We start from the raw sequence: 9,222 nt of genomic DNA on the forward strand, positions 1-9,222 counted from the left end.
AAAAATGCCTCTGTGAGGCAACAATGTTTTCATGAATTAAACCGCTGCCTGGTTGCTAGGTTAAATTGGACCATAGCAACCGGGAAGCTGCTGAAATTACACCCTGGAGAGCTGTTAAACAAAAAGCTAAATAATTTAAAAAAGGCAAAAAGAAAAAAAAGAAAAAACAATTGCCTTAGAAAATGAATGATCATACTAAAAGTTGATGAAATGGTGAAGTATCCCTTTAATGTTCTGTCAATATTTTTGATGTGCTAAAATGATGTCATTAGTTTTGGGAAGGGTAAGTTTAACACCTCCCAGTGCCAGTCGCATATGAAGGTCTAAATGTCGCCCAACCTTACTGTTAGGGGATAGGGGAAGATTTATCAAGGGTCGAATTTCGAGTTTATGGGAGTTTCTAAAAACTCCAATCAACTCCCATAAACTCGAAATTTTTTAAAAAAAAATGACCAATTGAAATTTATTTAAAAAAAAATAGATTTTTTAAAAAACGGGCGAATAGGATCGAGCTGCAAATTCAAATCGGATTCGAATGTTATTCGATCGAGACTTTTCACCCAAAAAAAAAAATTAACCAAATGACTCCAAATTGATTGTAGGAGGTCCCCCATAGGCTAAAACACCATTTCTTCAGGTTTTAGATGGCAAATAGTTGAATTCGAATTCTTAAAGGGACAGTATGTGATCAATTTCAAAATTCAAATTTTTTCAAAATTCGAATCGAATTTGGACTATTCCCTAGACGAAGTACACAAAAATAACTTGATATTAAAAAAAAAAAAAATAATTCAAAAATTCACCTCGACCTATGATAATATCAAGGGTCGAATTTCGAATTGAAAAAACTTTGAAATTCGAACTGAAGAAACTTTGAAATTCGAATTAAAAAAAAAACAAAAGTAAGTCAAAGAAATAAGTCAAAGTTTTTTTTTTTGGTCAAATAGGTCCGTTTTCGATCGAATAAGTCGATCGATCGTATTCAGCCACATTTGAATCGTAAGAATCGAAGGAATAGCGAATTCGATCGAATTCGATTAGAAGTTTTTCCCACCAATTGAGTCCACCAATTGACTCTAAATAGGCTCTAGGAGGTCCCCCATAGGCTACAACAGCAATTCGGCAGGTTTTAGATTGCAATTGGTCGAAGTCGAATTTTTAAAGAGACAGTACATGATAAATTTTGATATTCAAATTTTCGAAATTTTTTCAAAATCGAATCGAATTTGGTCTATTCCCTAGTTGGAGTACACAAAAAATAGCTTGAAATTTTATTTTTTTTTCATTCGAAAATTCACCTCGACCTTTGATAAATCTGCATTGTCATTTTTGTACGGCCCGTGCACAATATTTGGTATGGCCCATGACTACCCGCAGGCTGAGGCCACCTAGAAGTAAGTAAAGTTAGGTAAAGTAGTATTGACGTATAGCATTGAGCTTAACATTATTATTATTATATTAAGTCAAAATGTTGTGGGTGCTTCGCCTACGTATCCTTTATTCTAACCCAAATTGTTGCTCCAGAAGCTCCACCTAGAACATAAGCCCCTGATGACCTCATTCATCTTCTCTGCATGTTTGACGTTGGCCACAAAGCAAATACTGGCCGTTAATATTTGAAATAATTAAAACAAAAGGGTTCACTGGAGAGCTGAGTCAATGCAAAATAAAAAGTATTAGTGCTTGGTCTTTCCTCTGAATGTGATTGAGATGTTGGGAAATATTATGTGCTGAGGGGTACAAATACCACATTGGATTCAGAGATTTATTAGGAAGGAACAACAGTGATCCCAGGAAGAACTCAAGAACATACAGGGGCTTATCATTCATTGCACAATGTATATACAGAATCATACAGCAGCTCTGAATAATTAACACACATAACAGCTACATGTATCTCCTCTACTCCCGAGGGGCCTTCATTTGTACTTATGTAACCAAAAACGGTGTGTTTCTATGTGACGTAAGAATAAAACTTGTTATACTGAAATAAATCAAGTTCTCCATTCTGATCTATTCTGGAAAGTCCTTGGTGTTGCTGTGGGGGATCAAATGAAAGGAACCAGCCAGACAGGGGATTGGGTCTCTAAACAGGAGCTAGAGCTTTTATGGATTCTGATTTGAGTTTTATGACTTGCAACATGTTCAGAAAGTGATTTGTGGTACAAATTTACCTTGGCCCAGTCAACCAATCAGGAGTTAGCATTGACTGGGCCAATACTGTTTGGATCAACTGAACCATCTGTTTCACTCCATACCTCCAACATATGAAAATTCAAAACCAAGATAAATTAGGATGAAGCCTTGTTTCACCCAAAACCAGTCAAAAATTCCATCCATTCCACATAAAGCTCCATCCCTTTTAAGGTCTAAAAAATCTTGTAAATCCTGTGGGACGCAGAATAACCTTCCAGTACTCTCTCTGTTTCACTCCCTTGACTTCCTTTTCCCCTCATTCTGCCCAATGCTGATGAGATTATTGCTGGTAGCTGACCTACTGGCATTGGGATGACTGGCTAATAATGTTTATCTTATAGAGAAGTTACTGAGCCCACCAGCTAAAACTTGAAAGCCCCTCCAATCCCAGATACTGGGAGAAATAATCTGTTTATATGATATATTGAAATTGTACAAAAATAAGAACTTTCTTAAAATGCCTAAACTCCCAGGTCTCCCCTAAACATTTCTAATCTGTCGTTTTATTAGCAGATAACTCAACTTTTTAAAAATTTTCTTGCCATGGGGAAAAACTGAATCAATGTACAACCTTTTGTTCTCACACATAAATGTTCAAGAAAATTATTCACACCAAGGGGCACATTTACTATGGGTCGAATATCGAGGGTTAATAAACCCTCGAATTCGACTCTCGAATTTAAATCCTTCGTATTTGAATATTGAATTAGAAGGATTTAGCGCAAATCCTACGATCGATCGGTTGAAGTAAAAATTGTTCGATTGAACGATAAAATCCTTTGAATCGAACAATTTGAGCAATTTTAAGTGATCGATCGAAGGATTTTTCTTCTATCAAAAAAAGCTTAGTGATGGGGAAGGTCCCCATAGGCTAACATTGAACCTTGAACCTTAAACTACCGAAGTATGTAGTCGAAGTTTTTTTTAAAGAGACAGTACTTCGACTATTGAATGGTCGAATAGCCTAACGATTTTTAGTTCGAATCGAAGTCGAAGGTCGTAGTAGCATATTCGATGGTCGAAGTACCCAAAAAAAATACTTTGAAATTAAAAGTTTTTTTAATTCGAATCCTTCACTTGAGCTTAGTAAATGTGCCCCCAAGTGTGATTTTGCTTGGTCCTAATACAAGTGAATCTCTGTGTGACATGAAGAGGTGGAAGGCACTAATATGGGTGCTCAGTGTAAGGGGGATCCAGGGGCAGGTGTGGGTGTCAACTTGAAGTCGGAAGGAATTTGTTCTCATTTTGAGGTGTTGGGAGGGTGTTTTTATCTGGTTTTAGTGGAAGCTGGGTATGAATTATCTGAGCAAAAGAACTATGAATAAAAAAGAATTACTAATGAATCAAATTGATTTCGCTCTCTATGAATTTTAAGGTGCAGATTTTCATGAGGCTGAATCTCAGCAAAGGTATTGGTGAAGATTTCCCCAAAATAAAAATGTCTTGAAATGGAGAGAGTTGCCTGTTATTGTGTTAGTTTCCCTTGGCAGTCGCTCTCATCTCTCCAACAAAACTTCCAGATATGAAAACTTCTTCTAAACTCTTCTGTAAAACACGAAAAAAAAACAATTAGTGTTTCTTCTAAACATTCCGAGTGGGTGCCCACCCTTAAAGGAAGTGACTTCGGTGGGAGCGCTAGGTAAGTACCCAAAGAAAACATAAATAACCTGAGGGTCTGGTTGTACCGAGGAGTTTTGGTAAGAAAAGAGCTGGACGCTTAACCAATATTTTTCCTTTTTTCCCCCCAGGTTTTATCCCTTTAACAGAGAATGTTACATTCTGAAACAAAACTTAAAGGGGTGGTTCACTTTTAACTAAACTTTTAGTGATTTATAGAATAGTCAGCGCTAAGCAACTTTTCAGTTTGGTCTTCGTTTTTTCTTAATTATAGTTTTTAAATGATTTGCCTTCTTCAGACTCTTTCCACTTTTATAAATCGGGGGGCACTGACCCCATCTAAAAAAAAAAAAAAAAATGCTTTGTACGCCTTTATTTGTATTGCCTCTCCTATTCATATTCCAGTTACTTATTAAAACCAATGCATAGTTGCTAGGGTAAATTGGACCCTAGCAACCGGGTTTCTGAAATTACAAACTGGAGAGCTGCTGAATAAAAAGCTAAATGACTCAAACCCACAAATAATAAAAAATGAAACCAATTGCAAATTGTTTCAAAATATCCCTCCCTGCCACAAGCAGACTGTGAGTGAAGGGGGAATGGGGCAGTGCAAAAGGGTGATGTAAAAAGGAAGGAGTTTTCTAGTTTTCAACAGAACCAATAATACTTTAGTTCTATTACTGAACAGTGATTACATTCAGCTACTAATATGTAAGGGAAAATACAATTCTATAACATTTATGTATATACAGTATTTGTATTTTAGCCTGGAATAACCCAAAACTCTCAAAATATTTATCAAAGTCCGGATTTATCTCAATATTTTCTGGAAAAAAAACTCCAAATCTGCACGGGTTTTTTGGACTTATTTATTAATACACTTTCCCAACAATTTTGTTTGTGGGAAAAAAAAACCTGAAAAATCAGATATTCACAATTTTTTTGGGATTTTTTACACGAAAACTTCGGGGTTATTGGCAAAAACCCAGCGCACATCAAAAAGTCATTGGGACTTCTCCCATTGACTTGTATGCAACTTTGACAGGACTGAGATGCCGGATTTTCCAATTCTGACTTTTGGGTTTAATAAATTCCGAAAAATTTGTGATTTTTTTAAAAGTACGATTTAAAAAAAAATAATCTTGAATTAATCATGAAAGTAATGTTTTGCATTCAGAGTTTAGTAAATAACCCCCTTAGGATCACATGGCCAGGTATGAGTTAAAGGGGTAACACTGCTCCAGGTACTTAGTGTAAAAACAAGACTTTACAAAGAGATGGTATGGCTCCACCTGTCTTTGCTAGTACCTTCGCCACTGTCACATGGTAAAAAACGGCAATTTGACATGAACCTACAGCTGGGCCCTTAAGTGAAGGTGCTCCAAGCTTCTACGGTACATTTGTAGAACACCCATAACTCCAGAGTCAGCAGTTGAGTAGCGGCTTGTGCTGCTGTCCATTTCTTCTTCATTGATGTAAATCTTTTGGTGCCTTGGAGTGTTATATCCACAGTCAATGGGTAAATCTTCTTTTTCAATATTTTTCCCACCTTCAGTATGACCACTCATCATATGATGCACTCATACACAATGAAATTACCTTTTGCAGTTTTTAATGTATACAATTTGACAAAAAATATTTACACCCCTGAAATTTCCAGCCATAGGCCTGGGGTTCTTCAGGCGGTATGATAAATACATCCATGTGCCTTGTGCAAGGATCGGTCACAGAGAGATAGGGATGTCTCCTGAATTATAAGAGGAGAAGACAAACTAAAGGGACATTAGTTGATGAATTCATGATCAGAGGAGAAGCTTCATTAGGAGAAGCCGTTTCCACCCATATCTTCCAACCTCTATGGAATTGCATAGACAAGAGAATTTTAATCCGGCACCAAAATAGATTTTTTTTAAATGAAAAAAGTTTTGTTGATCTGGTAAAAGTGTTTCGGTAACAGTAACTATAGCAGTTGGTTAAACAAAGGCAACAGTTGTGTTTAGAGAATTACCCTGGATCCCACTTGTAAAATCACTTAAAGCAAGAAGACCATCCCTGTATGAATGTTCCTAGAGGTTCTTTTGCATCTATTAATGGGTAATTAATAAGTTCTGCTCTTTGAAGCTTCAAAGCATTTCAGGGAGCACTAAAGCCTTTATTGGTGTCATGGTTCAGATGTAACAACCTTACCTGGTGGTCTAGTGGGGGGACGGCAGGGACGCCTGCCGCCCCCTCGGCGGGGACACTGGCGAGTCGCTCAATCCTTAGGCCGCAGGCGCCAGTTCATTAGGGCGCGCGCCATACGCCTCGGCGTGATTTAAAGGTGCAGGCGCGCTGGCAGCAATGATGTCAATGGCGCAAAAATTCAAAGGTATAAATGGCTCATTAGGATTTCAGGACTTTGCCCGTTATAGGTTTATTCTTGGTGCTTGTAAGCTTTGAGCTAAATCTGTATTCTGATCTGATTCCTGTTGTTGACCCTGCCTGGCTTTTTGACGATTCTGAACTCCTGCATCCTGACCCTTGCCTGATAACCGACTACCCCTTCTGCTCTAACCCTCTGATTAATCTCCTAGTTTTGACCCTGCCTGACTACGTTTATTCTCTGCCTGCCTCGACCCGGCCTGATCTGACTACTCTATTGCCTTGTACCACAACCTTTTGCCCAAAGACTCTTACTTACAGTCGTGCCCCTCTGCCTGTCCAGAACCCCTCTCCTTACACCTCTCGTTATAAGACCTGGTGGCATCTGAGTACCTGAGGGCTCCTCCCGAGGCCAAAGGCGGCTGCTACAGGCAGAAGCACGAGCCGAGACCAGGGTGCTTGGCATTGCTTCTAGATTTAGGGTGCCAACCATGACATCAGATCTCTGACAACAAACGAAGTTTCAAACACGTCGCCTTTTTTCAAGTTACTGATCTACACATGATCATGCAACTTTATACTATTGTATACAGAGACACCTATAGACATATTACTACATCACAAGGACCAATCTAAACAAAAATTAGTAAAAAAGGCTACAGTTACAGATACAATATCATATCTCAACACTTAGGGGCAGATTTATCAAAGGTCGAGGTGAATTTTCTAATGAAAATATAATTCAAATTCAATTAGAATTTGAAAAAAATACGAAAATTCGAATATCGAATTTTATCATGTACTGTCTCTTTAAAAATTAGACTTCGACCATTCGCCATCTAAAACCTGCCGAATTGCTGTTTTAGCCTATGGGGGACCTCCTACAACCTATTTGGAGTCAATTGGTGGACTTTGAAAAATCTCATGTTATTTTTTAAAAAACTTTGAATCGAATGCGATATTCCTTTGATTCGTACATTACGAATTCGGCCGAATATGGACCTATTCGACCAAAAGAACTTTGACTTAATTTCAGTTGGTCTTTTTGCATTCGAATTTCAACGTTTTTTCAATTCGAAATTCGACCCTTGATAAATATGCCCCTTACCTTCATCCAGGCGTTAATGCCATAACACAGTGGGGCTCATTTAATTTTGAAAAGGCTCAACCTCAGGGATTCCATCCCTTAATAGTCCCTAATTCTTATGAATCATTTTAGCAACTTCATGATTCTCTATGCTGAATTTAGAAATAAAATGAATTTGTTTCCAATTACTCCTAGACTGACAAGAGTGACCATTACCAAAGTCCTCAATATCCAACTGGTTTTGTCTTAAGAGGGTTGCCGGATACCTGCTCTTTAAAAAATGTTGTTTCCACCTCATCTAGTCATTTTAATAATACATTCTAATCAGACACAATTTGTTTAACCAGGATGAATTCGAACTTTGGTAGTGGTTTCCTGACCTGGATTGATGTGTTCTTGTCTGTAGGTAAGGTTGCCATGTATTTTGGAAAAAAATACCGGCCTTCCTATATATTTATCTTTTTCCCTATTAGTAACATTGGGATAATCAATCAATTTTACCGGGCAGGCTGGTAAAATACCGGCCAGGTGGCAACCCTATCTGTAGGTTTTACAAAAAGATCAGTAATAAGACCTTCATCTGTTAGGAACTACCTCAGGTGAGAGTTTTGTATGAGAAAGTCTATGCTGTGTAACCCAGGTTATGCATGTTGCTAGGTAGAATGGAAGTGGAAATCATGTGACGTGCAACAAGAGGATTAGATGGAAAATAAAAACAATGCAGAATGAGCTGAAACAAGTCAATCTGTGGTTAGGAAGGTGAGCAAGAACAAGTTCTTAAAGGGATACTGTCATGGGAAAACATGGTTTTTTTCAAAATGAATCAGTTAATAGTGCTGCTCCAGCAGAATTCTGCACTGAAATCCATTTTTCAAAAGAGCAAACAGATTTTGTTATATTCAATTTTGAAATCTGACATGGGGCTAGACATATTGTCAATTTCCCAGCTGCCCCAAGTCATGTGACTTGTGCTGTACTGCAAGTTGGAGTGATATCACCCCCTCCCTTCCCCCCCCCCAGCAGCCTATAACAGAACAATGGGATGGTAATGAGATAGCAGCTCCCTAACACAAGATCTAAGAACAGCACTTAATAGTAAAAGCCAAGTCCCACTGAGACTGATTCAGTTACATTAAGTAGGGGAAATAACAGCCTGCCAGAAAGTAATTCCATCCTAAAGTGCAGACACAAGTCACATGACTGGGGGCAGCTGGGAAACTGACAATATGTGTAGCCCCATGTCAGATTTCAAAATTAAATATAGAAAAATCTGTTTGCTCTTTTAAAAAATGGATTTCAGTGCAGAATTCTGTTGGAGCAGCACTATTAACTGATGTGTTTTGAAAAAAACATGTTTTCCCATGACAGTATCCCTTTAAGCAGGCAAGAGGTTTGGGGCAGGCAGAGTTCTCTCGTAGTTGGGGGACAGGAAAAGTTCAGGGGCAGATGGAGTTCAGTTGTAGAAGTTACCTGGAAACAGGCAGAGTCTTAATCCAAAGGTCAGTTATAAGAAACACTGGAACAGAGTAAGTAGGAGAAAAAAATAAATAAGGAATGTACATATACTTATACTTTAAGAGCTATATCTCAGTTACATTTGTCTAATAGTTTTGATATAGCGAGCTGATTATGTCATGTGATGTCATAACAAGCCATGTGAAACCCACTGGTAGGCTCTAGGGGGGAACATCCCTTGACAGGTCCCATGTGGTCACATTGAGTATTACATGTAAGTAGCCCCATAAGCAGCATCAAAATCTATTGGTTCACTCTGCTTCTTTTGGCTTATTCAGATTAGCGCAATGGAAAAACTCTGATGTTTCCGACAGATCCAGGCCACACCCATTGCCTGAACATGGGAAAGAGAGCACCCCAGTTGTGACAGTAAATGCCAAGAAAAGACCTCAGTCTCCTCAGTCAACCTGGCTTCTACCTCCAATTTAGCATATTAGACCAAAACT

The sequence above is a fragment of the Xenopus laevis genome, chromosome 8L (genome assembly GCF_017654675.1).
Source record: "Xenopus laevis strain J_2021 chromosome 8L, Xenopus_laevis_v10.1, whole genome shotgun sequence".
Classification (NCBI taxonomy): domain Eukaryota; kingdom Metazoa; phylum Chordata; class Amphibia; order Anura; family Pipidae; genus Xenopus; species Xenopus laevis.